Below are 18926 nucleotides of genomic sequence, written 5' to 3'. Positions count from 1 at the left end.
AGGAAAAAATTCTTTACTGTGAAGGTGGTGAGGCACTGGCACAGGTTTCCCAGAGAGAATGTGGATGCCCCATTCCTAGAAGTGTTTATGGCCAGGCTGGATGGAGCTCTGACCAACCTGTTCTAGTGGAATGTATTGCTGCAGGGTGTTTGGAAATAGATGATCTTTAAGGTCCCTTCCAACCCAAGACATCCTATGATTATATGAAACTCAGATGTGAAATAAGACATAGTTTCTTACTGTGTAATAATAAGTGATAGAACCCACTGAAAAAAGGTAGATATTTAATTTCTATATGCTTTTTGGGGCAGCATTGTTTATTTATGTGTAGTCTAAAGAAGGAATATGAGCTAATAACTTCTCTTGGCTTCAATATCTATGATTAAATCCAACGTTTAGCTCATTTATTTTATAAAATAGGTCCACTCAATTGGTATTTAATTGGTCCTCTGAGCACTGACTGGAAATGCATAACACTGAGCCAAATTACTTTGTCATTTTATCTATGCTGAACAGAAAGATAGACGTTAGACCCTGTCAATATTCATAGGGTGTTCCTTGCTCCTTGTTGAATCTCAGAGATACTGCTGGAAATGGGCATGATCCTACAAAGCTGAACACAAGAGAAACAGGACACAAGAGAAAAGGAATTGGAGTCAAGGAAAACATAAACATTATCATTCTATTGCTGTTTTTGTTTAAGAATTAGAGAAGCAACAATTCTTACACTGGGGAGTGCAAAATGCTTTCTGGGAAGGGAGTAGGAATGTGGCTGGGAGCTACTGTTGTGAGGATCTTTGGCTAAGAGCCCAGGTGTCTGGGAGCTACATGGCATCAGTTAACTCACTGGAAATACGTGAGGGTGTTTCTTCCTGAGATTTAACCACAAGTCTCTCTGTTGCTTGACTGTAGCTTTCTCAATACTTTGTCCTTTGACTTTACCCCTTTTCTAGCAATTTCTTCCCTGTTAACACTTGTTCTCTAATCTCAGTGACAGCGGTATGTCCTCAATCATCCAACTTCATGAGGATATATATGAGGGGGAAAACTCCCTCATATACAACATATGACAACAAATATTTTACAAAATCCTTGCTTATCCTATTAAGCAAGGATATTATACAAGAATCCTTGACTATATACTAATGAAGACTAGGTTTTCTGTGTCTGCAGAGACAGATGTCTTAATGCAATCTGAGTGAGACCTGTTAACTCAGGTTGTGACTCCACAAAAACTTCAAGCCAATGGAGGAGGCCAAAAAGCACAGGTTTAGCTTTTTTGTGGCTCCACGGATGCCACAAAGACATCAAAACAAATGCTTTGATTTCCTAGCAAAACAAAGACATCAGTAAGAGCACCCCCTTCCCAAGCCACTCAGTCTGCCTAAAGAGTTCTTCAGAAAGTACCTTTGAAAAGTGGTTGGAGACCCATAGTAGTTCTAGTCACAGTGGAAGCAGGTAAGTACTGTTTGATGTGTGAGGCAGCAGGTAGACTTGCCTTATCCAGACAGTTTGGGTTTCTATAAAAAAACCTATTTACATTTGGTGTAAGTGAACTTAAAAGCTTAGCAGATTAAGTAAAGTCCACTCTTAAGATTTTAATCCTGGAAGCACTTATCTGAGACCCTATCTCAACAGGAAAAATAATCACTCAGTGTGACTAATGGAGTTTGGTCCCATGTTCCAGAGCATATGCAAATACAGCAAATGGGTGTGTATGTTTGATTTTGTTTTTTCCTTTCACAGTTTCTTTTTCATCTATTAGGTGCCTTATAGGGAAAAGGATGGGAATTGAGATGGGACAATAGACTATGTACAGAGGCTGGTTTGTGTACAGAAATAGAATATTTGACCCTATTGGAGCATCCCAGGGTACAGAAGTTCTCTTGCAGGATTCTGCAGGTAAACAGGTACATGAATGCTGAAGTCTTTTGTGTTCAAATGACAACACTATTAGCTCAGGAATGAGCTAATAGTGTTGTCATTTGAACACAAAAGACTTCAGCATTCCGAGAGGTCTCTCTGTTCGAGTTTTCTACCTCCTGCTTGAGAAAGCTAGAGGGAATGACCTTGTAACATATTTCTGGCATCAGATGAGTGGGAAATGTGGTTGGATATCTCCCTACGCTACCGTACCCATTGGCTCTGGAGTGACTCAGTCTTTCATCTTTCCAAAGTAAATAAATAGAGTTCTCTGCAGCTTACCATGGGTGGTGGTTTCACTCATGACCTTAGAAGTTTGTGTTCTCTTTGCTCCATGTATTTCTCTTCACTCTTTTCAGAGGAGTAACTGCTCATTGTACTTTTTTTTCCCCTGAATCTTTGTTTCGGTTCTCCACTTCTTTCCTAAATTTGTAACATATCACATAATAAAGAGAAAGCCTAGGTGTATGATCAAATCAGTGCCATTTGATGGCAAAATGTGCAGATATATTCCAGATGCATGCTGTTAATTTATATCTTTTCAGGCAACAGAAAAATCTAGAGCATATCACAAAGGCACAAGTAATATACTAAGGCCCTGTATTTCCACTTCTTCCCCCAGGATTTTAACTACCTCTTATGAATTCCTTAATCTCTCTATGCTAATCATAATATTATAAAATTTATATTTTCTGTAGCATTGTGTGATATCAGGATAAAAACATGTCAAAAGTGTTAATTGTTTTTATAATTTTATGTTACTAATGACTAACTAAAAAACCTAGTACTCAAACAGCAAAATATTTCTCTGCTAAAACAATGTTTTCAGACTTCATTTAACTGTTCCAAAGGTTTATAACTATGGAGCATTGCAAAGCCCTGTGAAAATTTTGTTTCAATTGGAGATAATCCAAGCACATACAAACAAGATTTTCCTCAAATTATCTGAAAGCAAAAGTTATTTTACAAACAGAATGAGTGACGGCAATAATAAATATATAGTTAGCACTGGGTGAAAACACATGAATTAGTTCCAAAACAATTGCCCAATAAAGTAATCAGCCTTGCTAACATGTTGCCCAAGCACAACTGGATGTAACTGGAGCATGGCCTGTTAGGCTATGATTTTTGTTATGTTGATTATATTTAAAACAGTAGAGTGATTAATACTTGATATAGAGCTTTAAAGGCTCATAACTGCATACTGTTGTATAGCAGCAGAAGCTATTCCTCTGGTGTTTTACATTACAAGCATATATAAACAATTTAGTGCATGGATATTAATATCAATCAATTTCAGAATAGCTGTGTACTGTAGCATAAAGTCTAAAATTCCTTATTTATACACTAAAATACATACGTTTCCCAAAAAAAATAGGTTTTCCTATTTGCAAAACTGTAGAAATAGAAGGGTTCCTTACCGTATTAAAAAAAAAAGGCAAAGGAGCTTGCCTGTGATTAGAATCTGGATAACTGGATCACAAGTGTCTTAATAAGAAATCAGTATTGTGTATTCCACAATTTCATGTATTTCTATTATGAGTTTACTGAGTTTTTCTAAACATGACATTTTGCAGAAAAATTTAGTTGGAGTAGCTGATTTAGGTACAGCAAGATTTTTTCTTAATTCTGAGCAAACTAAGAATCTTTAATGGCCTATTAAATGTAATTTTGTTAGGACATGTTAATCTACTTTTTAGGGTCTACTCATTCTTCTTGTCTATTTAATGCTGGTTTTCCTCTCATCTCTGTGGTTGTGGTGGGGTTTTTTTGGTTGTTGTTTGAGTTTTTTTAATGTTTTTACATAAATTCTTTGGAATTTCCATTTCAGCTGTATTCCTGTCTTTCATAGAAAATTTTTAGCTAAAACCAAATCTAAGTCACCATACTTGGTGACTTAGTATCTAGAACCAGAAGCACATATCGTTGGACTAAAAGGTGTACTATTGAAGGTAATCTGTGTATATATTAGTAAAGGTATGGATAATTTGAGTATTATAAGCCTGAGAACAGAATTTTTTTTTTAAAAGACAAACCTTTATTTCACAACTGCCTTAGTAATTTATGGTGCTTTGGGAAATTTTTTTGTAGCTTATTACATATTGCGTGTTCATAGGATTATTCAAACTGGACTACTTGGTATAAGAATCCTTCTTATCCAGCCTAAGGTACCTTCACACTGTTTTTCTCAAAATGTGGAAAAAGGTGTTTTCAATTACATCCACTGGAGTAAATACGGAATTTTTGCATGTCTACATTAAAAAACCAACCACCAACCTGATCTACAGGATGTCACTGAATTGATCTGATGGGCGGTGCTGCAGGTTTGTACCTAGTAAAAGAAAACCCCATACCTGCAAGTACCTAATGAATTAGCGCATAGATCTTTGAGTGGCATGTGTGAAGGACTTTGGTTTTATCTGGAGAATACATATTACATGAGTAATTGGTACAGTATGGAACAAAGCTTCAGCAATCAAAGCATGACATAAGGTCTTCACCAGTGTAAATTCAGGCAGTTCACTCAAGTGCTGCCAGTCTTTACACACAAAGGGCCTTTCCCATTATTTAATATACAAATGCAGCAATACTCAGAGCATTTACTGTTCTTTGGAAACTACCATGATGCCATTGATTGAGTTACAAGGACAACAAAAATCCATTAGCTGTTGAATACATGAGGTATAATTGCTGGTGTTTCTCAGTTATTGCTGCTGTAAGTTCTACTTATAGTGTTATTTTGATAGAATTATGTTTATTACTTTGATGCACCCTATTCAGTTTTGTCTCCAAACAGTGGTGTAGCAAATAGGAAGCGTATGGAAAAACCTCTTCCTTTCTGACCATTAGGTGGAGCTAAAAATCTCTTATACGGGAAAGTTATTTGATTTCTTTCCATCAAATTGTCTCCACCTCTATTTGGTTTTGTTGTGTTTTCAGTTCTCCCTGACAGAGAGTGGCAGTATTGTATAATCTCCTTTCAGGAAATTTCAGACACTAGCTTTGTTACTAAAAAGCTGAAAATTTTCAAAAGTTCAGCAACAAAATCATCATAATGAAGGCTTCCCTAATTATGGATGTTGTCAAGCTTTTAAGTTAAACGAATATTTAAGCACTTTACTGGGTTGTGTCTTACATATTCCTTATATGTCTGGATTGCTGCACTAAAATATCTGGTTATCTGGTCCTGTTTATCACATGGACCCTAAATACCTAATTACCTATCTTTCTGATGACAATTTTTAAAATTTTTAAAACCAGCTAAAATTTGTGATCTGGGAGGTCCTGATACTTAAACATAATTTGAATGTGTTGTGTCCTGCTGGTGTTGCATGGACTTTCTTTAGGCAGAGTGCTGCTACACACAGATACAATTAAAACGGGAGTGCAAATGTCTTAATTTTATTTGTAATTTACAGGGCATGCAGCTGTCCTGACCTGAGGGAGGAAGGCAACAACTTGTGGTTTATAAGATTTATTCTTCTTTGTAATGAGGGAAGGAGCACAAGAGATTCTACACATGTTAGCAATAGTGTGATTTTTGGAGGAAGAGGAGGAAAAGTATTCCAAATTATAGCTACTCCTTCTGGAAGTCTGTAAATAAGTTTGTGGTTATTATAAATAGACAAAGCTGCTGTTTGCATTCTATTTTGTTTATATTCCACTGAGATATTTTGAATAATTCCTGCATGTTCCTTCATACTGTCCTTCACACTATGTATAAGGTTCTCTAAAGATTTTGTAATTTTTTTAATGATGTAGTATTCATAAGAAGGTTTTTAAAATTGTGGTTAATAGGCTAAACTTTAATTTCTGTTGTGACACATGTTTCTTTCCAAATCTAATATAAAACACAGAAGCCAGTATTCTTTTAATTTGTTCAATTAATTGTTTTCATTTTTAACAGTCTGTAAACTGCAAGCCATAGAATACTGTTAAATTGACTAGATGATACTTGTAAGGCAGAAGCAAATCTTATAACTGGTTTTATGGAGGAGAAAACACTTTTTTTTAGCAAATGAAATGGTATTTCTGTGGTATTTGAGGGACAGAAATCATAACCCATCACTTGCTGTAGTAGCACCTAATACTGTTTTCACTGAGAAGATAATTGCAAGCTTTGATGGTTGTCACTGTTTTGGAGACTGATTCTCCTGAGTGAAACTGTCCTGGTTAATTGTCTCAGTTCATTGAAGGCTCTTGTAATCTATAAGAGTCTCTTCATGCCTCTTGTCTTAGTAAAATCTAGTGTATTTAAGGAGTCTTGAAAAGTCAGGAGGAATTCTGTGTAGTTTAGGTTGATGTTGCTTGACCTCTAAGAATGGGTTTTCACAGTAGCCACATGACTAGGGCTGGCCATTCTTTAGTATTTAATAACAATGTTTTTTAGATGAAAATGAGTAGTTACCCAGAGAATGACATAATTTTTTTAGAATTAGAATATGGTATGTTAATCTTACTACTCAGCAGATCTGTATAAATTTAACAGGAATTAAGTTTTCACTTCAATTATTATTTTTGTGCTGAACTGGGCAGCACTTTTTGTCATGTTACTATGGTTATGGGTTTCTTATATGTCTTATGCAACATGGTATGCTTACTTCTAAATAATTTCTTCTAGAATGACTGTTTCACTCTTGTACATCTAGTTTATATGTTGTATGTGGAATTGCACACCAGATCTCATACTTTCATATGAAACTGTGATCGGACTTGTGTTAGTGACAGGTTTTATGCTGTGTATGAGTACTGGGTTTGCCTGGCAAGGTTTTGGTAGCAGGGGATCTGCAGGGGGAGCTTATCTTCTCTGATAAGCTCCTAGAAGCTTCCTCAATGTCTGACAGAGCCAATGGCAGACAGCCCTGAGAGGAACCTGCCACGGGCCATGGCCAGTCCCATCAACAATGGTGATAATGCCTCTGTGATAACGTAGTATTGAGCAGAAATAACAGCAGCTAGAGAAGAGCAGGGAGAGAATATGTGAGAGGAACAGCTCTGCAATCACCAAGGTTACTGGAGAAGGAGGGGGAAGAGGCACTCCAGGCTCCAGACCTCGGACTCCCCTCCAGCACATAGTGCAGATCCTCGTGAGGCAGCTTGCAGTCATTCTGCCACAAGTTACAATAATTGAAGATTGAGAAAAGTCTGTGAAATTTGCTGGTCAACATGGTAAGGACAGCAGAACAGAACAGCGTTTTACTCACTTGATAAGGTCAGTAGAACAGAACAACATTTGCTCTTATCAAGGACAGTAAAACACAACAGCATAAGTTTGGAGAAATAAATAAAGTATGTAACCCAGGCAAACAGAAGTCATGCAAAACACAAGCAGGATGCCAGCTCAGCTCTGGCTGGCAAAGTAGAAGTTGTGCAAAACAATGATATTGCACTTACTCAGAAGCAGAGGTCAAGGAACAGCCACATAGAAAGGACACTGGACATTGAATACAGATCCCAAAGAATCAGATAAAGACTTCCACTAAGGGGTGTGATTATGTCAAATAAAGTCAAACAAGTGGGGATAGTTAATGAATATATAATCAGTGTGTATGATAAAAACTCTGTTCAATCAATGCTTGGTGCACTCAAATGGAGAAAGGGTCCCCCAGGTGACCAGCATGCTTTCTAATACTCAAGACTGTATTGGAAATTTTCTATCCAGTCATCAAACATACTAAGGAATTAGAAGAGCTTGGTATTCCCAAGGTTTTTGTTTTTCTGGTCTTCAGAATATTTGTTTGCATCCAGTAATAGAGTTAAAAATTAAATTCTAAATTACATGAAGTTATAGAGATGAAAGTTACCAAAAATATAGACTCTGCTTTAAAACTATATTCCTCAGAGTATAGATGTCTTCTTTATTCCTGCTCATATGATTGTCAAAGACACTCACGAGTTTGAGAAACTATAAATTCCACTTAAATACAGAAAAGTTCACCAGTAACTTAGTGACACAAAATTCATGGCCCACATCTACACTAAGTTCCTATTTTTTTTAAAGTAGACATGGATACTTTTTTAAAAGTATACCTCTAATGCCCAAATCTGTTTTTGTTTTTAAATATTTAGCATAGGACAATACTTTTATAAATGATGTGGAATTTATTCAAGAATATGTTAGCTAAGTGTTTGTCCATGAGAAGATATTTCTCACATCCATTTAAAAATGAATGCATTGCTCACATCCAATATGAATTTAGTAAATATATGTATAAAACTAAAATTGCTTACTTACAAACAGCTTGGCTTGTGATAGATCCACTACCTAAACAATTTTGCTAGCAGTGGGACTTAGAGGTACATTAAATAACAACTGGTGGAGGAAATCCAAGTGAAGTTACAGCAGTAAGCAGAATTAAGAGGAATGAGGTTAAACAAGGCCAGGTGCTAGGTCTTTCCCTTGGGGCACAACAACCCCATGTAACACCACAAGCTGAAGAGGCAGTGTGCCTAGAAAGCCTCCCAGTGGGAAAGGACCTGGCAGTGCTGGTGACAGTGGCTGAACATGAGCCAGCTGTGTCCAAGTGGCCAAGAAGGCCAATGGCATCCTGGATTGTCCCTCTGTGCTTGGCACTGGTGAGGCTGCACCTCAGATCCTGTGTCCAGTACTGGGCCTGTCACTCACTGTGGGACAGACATTGAGGGGCTGGAGCATGTCCAGAGGAGGGCAATGAGGCTGGTAGAGGGTATGGAGCGCAGATTTTATGGAGAGCAGCTGAGGAAACTAGAGCTGTTAAACCTGGATGAAAAGAGGGTCAGGGAAGACTTTATCACTATCTATGACTTCCTGAAAGGAGGTTGTAGCAAGGTGGGAATTGGCCCCTTCCCCTAGGGCAGCTGGTGACAGGATAAGGGGAAAAGGCCTTAAGTTGCACCAGAGGAGGTTCAGGTTAGACAAAAGAAGGAATTTCTACCTGAAAGGTTTATCAAGCATTGGAATGAGCAGCCCAGAGAGGTGGTGGAGTCACCATCTCTGGAAGTGTTTTAGAACTGGCTGGAATACTGCTTAGCGCAATGGTTTAGTTGTCATGGTGGTGTTTGGTCAAAGGTTGGACTCAATGATCTTGGAGGTCTTTTCCAACCTTAATGGTTCTATGATTCTACATCAAAAAGCAAGAAAAGAAATTTACTCATATTGAATTATATATGTACTTTTAAGCTTTGTGAGAAAAGCTTGGAAGATCAGTACTGAGTTAAGACTATCAATAGAAAAATGCTGAAAAGCTGATAAAGCCATAGCTGCTAAGAAGGAGGAAGATTAATAGGTTTAAGAATTGTATACTTAGTGACCATTACTGTCCACAGGTCACACCCACTCATTTTTTATTCAAATACAAATACTCTAGAGTTTGTCTAGAAGCCAACAAACCTGAGCAGTTTAAGTTCATAAGGGTTGTCTTTGAAAGAGGGATGAGAAAGTGAGCATGAAAGTGAAGTCATTCTACAAAAGCAATAAAAGACTGTGAGGCTGTTCCATCTGAGGGAACAGAGTACATCAAAGCTATTCAGTTGCATGTACTCTCATGGTTTATACTGATGCTGAGCTTACAAATATAAGCCATTTTACAGCATGATGCTTTATTTTTGTATTTTGATTCAGATCTGAATGAACCATTATCTGCCAATAACATAAGAAAGGATTTTTTTTTTGTCCAGAAAAGGACTGACATAGAAGAGTGGCCTCCAACTCTGAGAGATTTATTCAGTGCCTGTTGGAACCTCTTCTGCTCATTAAGGGATGTTAGACAGATCACTTGCAATCTAATCCAAAGTTTAGTGAAGTTAATAACAAGTTTCTGATGTATTTTTTAAGTCTGAGAATTAGGACTGTCAGAAGTGAAATGCTTGTTTAATAATAACAATTTTAAAATGCCCTTTTGCTCCTAATTAAGTTTTCCTATACTTTATTAATTATTGGTGCAAAATCATTCTGAATATCATTATTATTTCATGTTATTAGCATAATTTCCATGAGGAGGACCATGTTTTGCGCTTTAAATAGTGTATAATACATTTGAGAAGATTATGTGGTTTTGGAAAGTTATATTTTTTTCTTTTGGATTACATTTTCAGATGTCACTGTAAGTGGTTCCAAAATTTCAAAGTTCTTATGGAGCAATAGCACAGAGCTGGGGTGGGTTTTTTTGTTTGTTTTTTTGGCTTTCTTTTTCTTAGTTTCAGCTACTATAAGAAATATTACATATCTAAAGGAAGCCATGATGTCTGTTTTCTGACAGAAGCTCCATAATTTTGCAGCTTTATCAGAAAGAGAGCTTTATAAATAGGCCATAAAGGGATTTAGCAAAAAGTGAGGTATTGACATCAATTATTTAGAGGAATAAATTAATGGATTTCTGCTAGATCTGTCCTTACTGTTTGTGTAAATGTAGTTACTGATCAGAGGGATGAGCAAGTAAAAAAAAAAGAAGATACCCTAATTTGTGAATCTGTTGTCTTTCTTTATTTTTAAAATCAAGGGTGTTGGTTTTGCTACAAAAGACTACAAATGTACAAAAAGAAAGGAAAGAGAAACTAGAGGAAAGGTCAAAGATGAAGTATTTAGCAATTCTGGTAAATACATACAGCAGTCTGGCAATCTTTCTGTCTGTCTGACTCATCCCACTGCATTACAAAATAGAGGGGAAATAGGGACCACTGACTTCACTCAGGAAGCTTGTTGTCTGCTGACTCACTGACTCACTATTGTTCACTTTGAGAAAAAGTGGTTCCATATGAGAAGAATACTTCACAATTAGCTGAATTGTTCTGAGGAAAGTCAAGGAAAAAGATACCGAGGTTTTTAGTATAAAGGAATAGGTTTTAACTCCACATGATATGGGGTTTTCTTCTGTTTTTTTTAGAGGCAGCCTAGCTAGAGCAGAAATGCTGACTAAGCCAAAAGCATACTTGCTTAGTGCAGATAAAACCTGATTGTGACAAAGTATGAAAAGTTGAAGAAACACAGGCTTTTGGTAGATATCAAGAAAAAGGCTAGAGATATTTTTGTAAGTAAAGCTTAAAGTAGGTTCCACTTGCTTAAGGCACTAAAGAGAGATACCTCCCTTATAGGGAGATGTCTGCAGGTGTTTGGAAAGTAGTTACCCTGGAACTCTCCCACTGCTGGATTAGGAAGGGCGTGGATATTCAAATGGCTCTTTGCATGCCTTCAGATGCAGTGCCTGCTTCCTGGGATTTCAGTGAAAAATCACTGGTTGAGGTCTCTAGTTGTTCATTCTTATGTGATGCTAGCAGCAATTTCATGAAATAATTGTTAGTGCTTATCTGTCATAATTCTTACTTGAAAGAGCAGTTATAGCCTTAGCACTATTTACTTACTAAGCAGTAAGTTGGGGTGAATTTATAAATCTATTGTCCTAATCTCTTGAAGGAAGAGACATACTGTTACCTTTTTTAGCAGGCATGGAGTAACTTAGCAGAATTAATTTCTGCTTTCTCTTTGTATCATCTTCTGCTTTTAAACTTCAATACAGAAACCTTAAGTATCTGGCAGAAGAAGGAAAAAAAATCAAAGAAATCTGGAAAGAGCAAGAAGTTGGCTTGACAGAAATAAGAAGAGCTCTCAGCCCTTGAGTTAGGTTTATTTTTCTCCTCTCAGTGGTTGTTGGTTACTGGAGCTATGAAATACACTTCTTTAAAGGGCCCTGAGACCATCCCTCCTCCTGGGGGTTTGGCTACCTCAGGGCTAATTTAAAATCATTGAGGACTATCCCTTCTCTCTGGTAAGCTTGGAGAGATCCCTCCAAGAGACATTCCTTGCAGACAGTACTGCAGAAAGTCCTTACCTTCCTGTGGGAACTGACCTAAGGTGCTGCTGTGTAGTGATTGGATCCTACCTGAGATACAGGTAGTACTGCATCACAATCCTGTCCATGCCTGACCTTTAGCCTGCTAATCTGTGTCCAGACCCTTGAGCACAGGATGATGTCCCTCCTGACCTTGGACCTTCCTCATCACTATGGTCCTGTCAGGTGATCACTTGTTAACCTTACAGTGCCTGGTCCTAACTCTGAATTGCTGGCTCATATTGCTGGCTTTCCCCAGCCCTGTCTCATGACCTTGACCTTGCCTGATGTCCTGGGCTCTGGGCAAACTTCTGGGGTCTCCTTCAGCTCCCAGCTCCCCTCCCTTATGTAGTGGCCAGCCTGTGCAGCATGGGGAGCTCAGACTTTCTTGAACTCACAACCCGGTTAGCTTGTGAGGAGGGATGCACTTACAGTACTTACGTTGGCATACATTAGTGTGTGAGCTGACACAGGCAGGCAGAGGGAACAACCACGGACTTGTGGCTTGAACACAAAGAGTGAATTAATTTCTCTGATAATACCCCTGTGAACTGGGGTATCCCCAAAGCAATACCTGGGCAGAGGTATACAAGTAGGCATGCAGGCACTTTTAAACTCAGTCCATGCTAGAGGATCACTGGTCTGCTTTTCACCTTTGCTTATCCCAGAGTTATTCCCAGTTGCAAAGTCATTTGAGCAATTTACAATTGTAAATGACTCCTCTCCAGTCTTCTGCTTTTTAATCTATTTGCCACAGTAATTAGTATATATATTACACTAATTAATGTGTAAAAATTTGACATTTATTTTGGTATTTGAAGCAGTCATACTGATAGGTTTCCTGGGAAAAAACTGTGCTTGTGAACATACCTAACAGTCAGCACAATGCAAGGTGTCCCTCCAGACCCAGAAAATTAGGAACCAGATTTCAGTCTGGTTGTAAAAACCTGTTGCCCAAAGAGGGGAACCAGTCTGTAACTGGCATAAAGGTACATATGTACCAAAGGCACATATGCCTTCCAGGAATAGCCAGGATTATCTAAGAAAAGATATATTAAAAAAAAAATCCACCAAAATAGTCCATTTTCAGTTTCACCTGGCATTAATAAGCTCTACAAAAGAGCCTGATGGTCTTGATCCTTCCATTACATTCTTCACTTTTGTGCTCTACCCTGCTTTGTTCTTTACATGTTCCCTTGTAAGAATGGAAGATGTAGTTCCAACAAATGACCTTGTTCTGTACACATAATTCAAGCTGACTTTACTTTAGTCCTGGAACCTTTTATGATCACAGTTTCATTGTCTAACTGCAGAGTTTTTCATAGGCTCACCACCTATTGTTCATTTGGTTACAGAACAGGGCCTTACAAGAGAATGTCAGGGTACTGTGCTAAGCCCTCATTCCAGCTGTTTCAAAGTTAAATACTGGGAGACTATTCATGTATGAAATTATACTTCGGTGAGAATGTAATTCTTCCAAGTTCTCTTCTGTGATGATTTTACTGCATGATTACAGTATTGTACAGGGGAGATGCAGCTTCTTTTCATTTCACCAATGCTGATGGAACAGATTGTTATCCTCTACTAAGTTACAAGGGTTTCATATCTAGAGGTTGATCTTCTTGTGTAAATTATTAGTTCATTAACCCATGTGAGGCAATGTGAGAGTTAACAACGTTATTTAAGCTATCTGAAATAACCAGGTGTAATTTGATGGACATGGGGAGTATTACACAATTCTCTCCTCTGGCAGATCTGAGAAGGTGTTGACATCTCTATCTACAGAAGAGGAGACACCTGGGAAATGCTAAAGCAGCAATTTTTTCTCTATTTCTTTGTACCATTTTGTCTCTGCATTTAACCTGCCAGGGCATCAGAGGAATAAGAACTTGGTGGTTTTGTTGACTAAAATGCCTTTCAGCTCCTCTTCAGTGAACTTTGTACAAGTTTCAGAATATTGTCATTGTACCCTCAAACAAATATGGCTGCTCCTCTCCATAACAAATGAGGCATTATTATCCATTAATTATTTGTGAACTTGATACAAGTGGATACTTTAAGATGGGTAATTGCTGAGCTATCCAAATTCTGAAAGTTCATGAGTGATGGAATCTTACCCTGGCGGGCATGTGGGAAAGAGGACCAGATTTTTTAATCTTCAGAATATATTTAACAAAATAGTATAAATGCTGAATTTCTATCACTTTCAGAAACTCAACTGTGACAGTGTTCACAGGGGTTCTTGGATGAGGCGAGAGACAAGAACGTTGACTCCATGTTCAGAAGGCTTGATTTATTATTTTATGATATATATATATTACATTATAACTATACCAAAAAGAAATAGAAGGAAAGGCTTTGTCTCTCAGAAGGCTAGCCAAGAATAGAATAGAAAAGAATGATAACAAAAGGCAGCTCTCTCGGACTCTGTCTGAGATATCTCGGCCTTGATTGGCCCTTAATTATAAACATCCAAGATGGGCCAATCAAAAATCCACCTGATGCATTCCACAGCAGCAGATAACCATTGTTTACATTTTGTTTCTGAGGCCTCACCTCCTCAGAAGGGAAAACATCCTAAGAAGGGATTTTTAGTGAAAAGATATCTGCGACATTCAACTAAGTTCATGGAGATACTATTTTTTTATCCTAAGTGCTTTTCTTCTCTTTCTCCATTTCAGTTTCTGTTGCAAGTTTGGACCTTTGTGGATTTGCTGATGTCTGTTCTTCAGGTTTCTAAGAGGAAACAGAAGCTGGCAAAGAACAACCTTCAGCATCTGCCTGTTTTACTAGCTTTCCTTGAACTTCAGATGACAGAACATTGAGAAACATCATCTCACGTCCTCATCCAAGTTGCTTGTTATCTGCCTTGAACCTGTCAAGGCGAGCTTAGCTAGACTTATCTTGCCAGAAGTAAATTAAGAAACACTCTCAGGGAGTCCTTTGCCAATAAATCTAAGGAAGAAGTAACCTCATATAGCAAAACAAAGACAAAGAGATTGGGAAAGAGTTTTCCACATGCTCTTAAAAAGAAAAGGAAAGAAGTATTCTTAAATTTGCCTACTGATTGTACAGTCAATGAAGATATAGTTTTCACACAAATTTACAGTTTAACTATCAGACTTACACTATCCCATTGATATGAAATCTACAAACATTTTTCCTACATTAGGACTTTTGGTTAATTAGTTCAGATAAAGAATACTTTCTTACTCAGATTAAGAAAACTTTTTCCCCTCCAGTTGTAAGATAAAACTGTAAGAGTGCTAGATTAGATCCAGAGCATAAAATCACAGAATCATAGGATAGTTTGGGTTAGAAGGGACCTTAAAGATCATCTAGTTACAAAGATATAGGACTACAGATCAAAACTTTCCCAAAGACTGGAGATCACTGAATGCATTTCATATTTATTTGTTAATAACAAAGTGAACTCATCATTTTAATTTTACAATTGGGAAAATTGAAGCACTAAGAAAACTAGAATCCAGTTTCTAAGGCAACTTTATTTTTAATATGAGTTGGACATGCCTTTCAGAGGTACTGAATATCTGGAAACTCCTGTTAGAACTCAGGAAAATTTGCCCTTGTTCAAAGCTATGTTAGCTACCAGCCCAGGCTTGCCAATTTGATAGAAAACGCTACGAGATTGTGAAGCATAGTAGCTATGAATCTGAAACCAGTTACATTAACATTCCTGTTTTTTTAAGTTCACTTTACTTCTGGTTCTGAGCACTGGGGGTGAGTGGCTCTGTTTCTGACTACAAGAACATCATTCAGAAATGAGCAATTAAACAGAAGTAAGCAGCAACCCTGTGAAGAATTTTTTGAGATTATATGGAGAAACAGAGTTAGTAGTTATAAATTCTGTAACTTAGGGTAGGTCAACACTGATGAGCCCTGTTTTCACAGCATTACACTCCAGTCTGACAGGAAGCCATGTGTCTCTGTTAATAAAATGAGATACCTAAACTCTGCTTCTTTCTGGAGCTGGTGAATTTGAAATGAATGGCATGCTAACATAGCAGTAGAAACTTCCAGATCATCAGTTTTGTGTTTAGCAAGTATGGAATCTAGGGGAGACCCTCATTGTTACCAGTGGATTTTGAACCTTGATCTGCTGCTTTTCCTTCCCCTGAACCACGGACCAGAATACATAATCTTGTGTACATGCATTGCGCAGTACCATTAAGCAAGCACCTAATAGCCTGATTTGATAGTATAAATAGTGTTTGATTTAGCAGGTTGGTGAACTCTGTACTGCAAAAAAGATGAGTAGTTTTTATTGATTGTGGCAAAACAGCCAAGTGGGCCTTAACCAGGGGATGTGAACATTTCCATGCATGAGTTGCATATCAACAGCACATATTGAGAGCAAGTGTCTTGTCAAGAGGACAATTTCCAGTGCTACCCAGGGATGCTAAAATGTTTCTAAGAGACAGACATTTAGCCTTGTTCAAGGAAAAAAAGCCACTAAGGTGGGGAGCTTGTGGAAAGCTTAGAGTATCAGGAGTATCCTCCACAAACATGGTAGAGTAACAGCAAGGCTTCCATGGAAGCCTCTTTGGGCTGTAAAAGAAGAATGTCTTCCACACTGCCAAACATGAGACTTGATTCTGTCTCCAGAAGCTTTTGCCACAGGATCTTTTGCAGCTAAATCAAAATAGAACCCAGGAAGTCAGTCACACCAAAATGATTTCCAGCAACTGTCTGGCCCTCTTTCTTCTTTTTGTATCAAGTCAAAGAAATGTAAGTAGAGAAAACTTGGATGTTTGTAGTGCATTCACCTTAGATTCTTATGCAGTATATAAGAATAAATATACATCGAGTAAGGAACTAGATCTTTTGGAACTTAATAAAGGAAACTCTCAGATCTAGATAAAAAGAAAAGATTAGTTGCTAATAAGTGGCTTATTGATAAAATATTATAAAAGAATGTGATTAAGTGGAGAATAACATGAAATATCTCAGGTTTTGTGGTGGGAAGGTCTTACAGTACAGCAAATATAGTTTTAATAGCTACATTTTAATAGTTACATTTTAATTAGTTATTAGTTATATTAATAGTCCTAGAACTGTTACTTAGTTCTAGAACAGGCCTTGACATTTTTGTCCTATGCATTTTGTATCTACCAACAAAACCCTTATCCATAGCTACATCTCCTGACTGTTTATGAAATACAATTAAACAGTTACAGGATCTTGTTAGCATAAATGCAATACTTGGTGTATTGTTTAACTGATGGTACCTAGATAATGGCAAAACAAGGACATTTTTCTTTCTGATGGTAAGTTATTATGAAATAATTTGTCTTTTAAAATAGATTGCTTTATTGATAACTCCTGTCATGACCTCATCTAGTGTGTTTTACTACATAAAGGGTGAAAACTAAGTGGGTACACATGGGCTGATAAGATTTACATGTCACATGAGACATGGAGACTTGCTGTTATCTTTCTGAAGTGCAGCATGACACCATAACAACAGGTTGCTGCCTAGCCTTCTGATGATATCTGGCAAGGTTATAGAGGAACTGTAGTCAAATTAAAAAAAAAAAAAAATCCTGTACTATATGTAAATATGTATAATTGACTCCCTGTCCTTATCAAGCCAGCATGAGTTAGTCCTGTTCCTTCTTCTTCTGTCTTAAACAAACACGTAACATCTGTTGTGGGGGTGGGTTTATAGTGCCTGTCTGCCTGTAATTGATGATACTGTTGCTTGCTTTTGCCTTTCTTAAAGTATTTAGAGGAGAACTAAGTTTGACCCAGTTGGTCTCTTTTGAATCAGATGTCAGGTTAACTCTGTTACAGCTGAAGAGGAAAGAGGTAATGATCTTTGGACAGCTAACAAAACATAAGACACACTGAAAGATAAGGACGTTCCAGAAAAAAATGTTAAAGTACATAACATTTTTTTATGTTATAAAGAAAACCTGGAGGTTGTGTTACTTAGAAACAATAGGTGGAGTGCTCTAACTCTGGGCAGAGCAGAATAAGGATACTATTCTTTCTAAGTACAATTAGTGTGGACTTTCAAAAGGAGGATCAGGCCTCACAAATCTGATATCCTCTTCTGGAGACAGGAAAACTAAGTGAGTCACAGCAGGAAAACTATTGACATGATTAATCAAGACAAGGGGAAAGCTTTTCATACAGGAACATACAAAAGGCCTAATCCCAAACCCAAGGAGTAAGGCAAATAAACAGTTTACGTGAATAAGAAGTTAGTTGCCAGTTCCAAGACAGAATGGTGCAAGACAGGATTACAAAGCCTAGAAACTAATTACTGTGAGACTGGAAAGAAAGGGGAACAGTGAGAAAGCTGAGAGAAAACATTCTTTGATAATTGTGTTATTTCACAATTAACAGTCTCAGGGTGTCCAACTCAAGTAAATTGATTCCCAGTTCACTAGAATCACTTGCATCTCACATGACATCTCTAAACATGTAAAACAAAAATGTTCTTTGAATATTAGACATCTTTGAGGTCAAATGAATGGGTGTAATGAATTTAATTGATTATTTATGTTATGGACCCAGAACCATCCATCCTTCATAGCTATAAACACCTTTTTTTCCTTTGTGTCCCTACAGCATTCCTGACTGCTGGGAATACTTCAGTGCCTGTGCTACTGGCAAGAACTTGAGGCAAAGACGGCATGTCAGTTTTCTTGTGGCTCTAGCTCCCTACTGAGAGCCTCAAAAACTGTGTCTGGAGGCAGTCCTTCAAAGCCTGCCAGATTCCTAAGGCTGTGAGTGGGCATAATTTATTGACAGCTCCAAAGGGACACCCTTCTCTGCTCTCTGCAGGCCAAACAGACAGTTTTTGGATAGTTTCTCATTACTTGATTAGGAGTATGATACCACTTCACTGTTTGAACAGTCATCCTAAAGACTGAGAAGAGGTTATGGCTAGTGATCTCAATGTGCAAGCATGATGACTTTTAAATAAAAGTAGCTTCAATCTGTGGGAAGGGCTCTCAGTCCCCCATTTTTGAGTTCTCAAGATTTCCCTCATTCCACTAGCTGTAAGGTCAGATGAAGATCCCTGTACCTGATCTGGTTAATACACTAGCACTAGCTGTCAGTCAGCCCTACAACCACCTACTAGACTACACCTGTTCCTAAAGGAATATTAGTATACTACACACTTACCTTCAGACTTAGCACTGCTCTCCCCTTTGGCCTTTCTGTCAC

Source organism: Molothrus ater, chromosome Z, assembly GCF_012460135.2.
Source record: "Molothrus ater isolate BHLD 08-10-18 breed brown headed cowbird chromosome Z, BPBGC_Mater_1.1, whole genome shotgun sequence".
NCBI classification, from domain to species: domain Eukaryota; kingdom Metazoa; phylum Chordata; class Aves; order Passeriformes; family Icteridae; genus Molothrus; species Molothrus ater.
Note: the sequence above shows the minus strand (reverse complement) of the source record.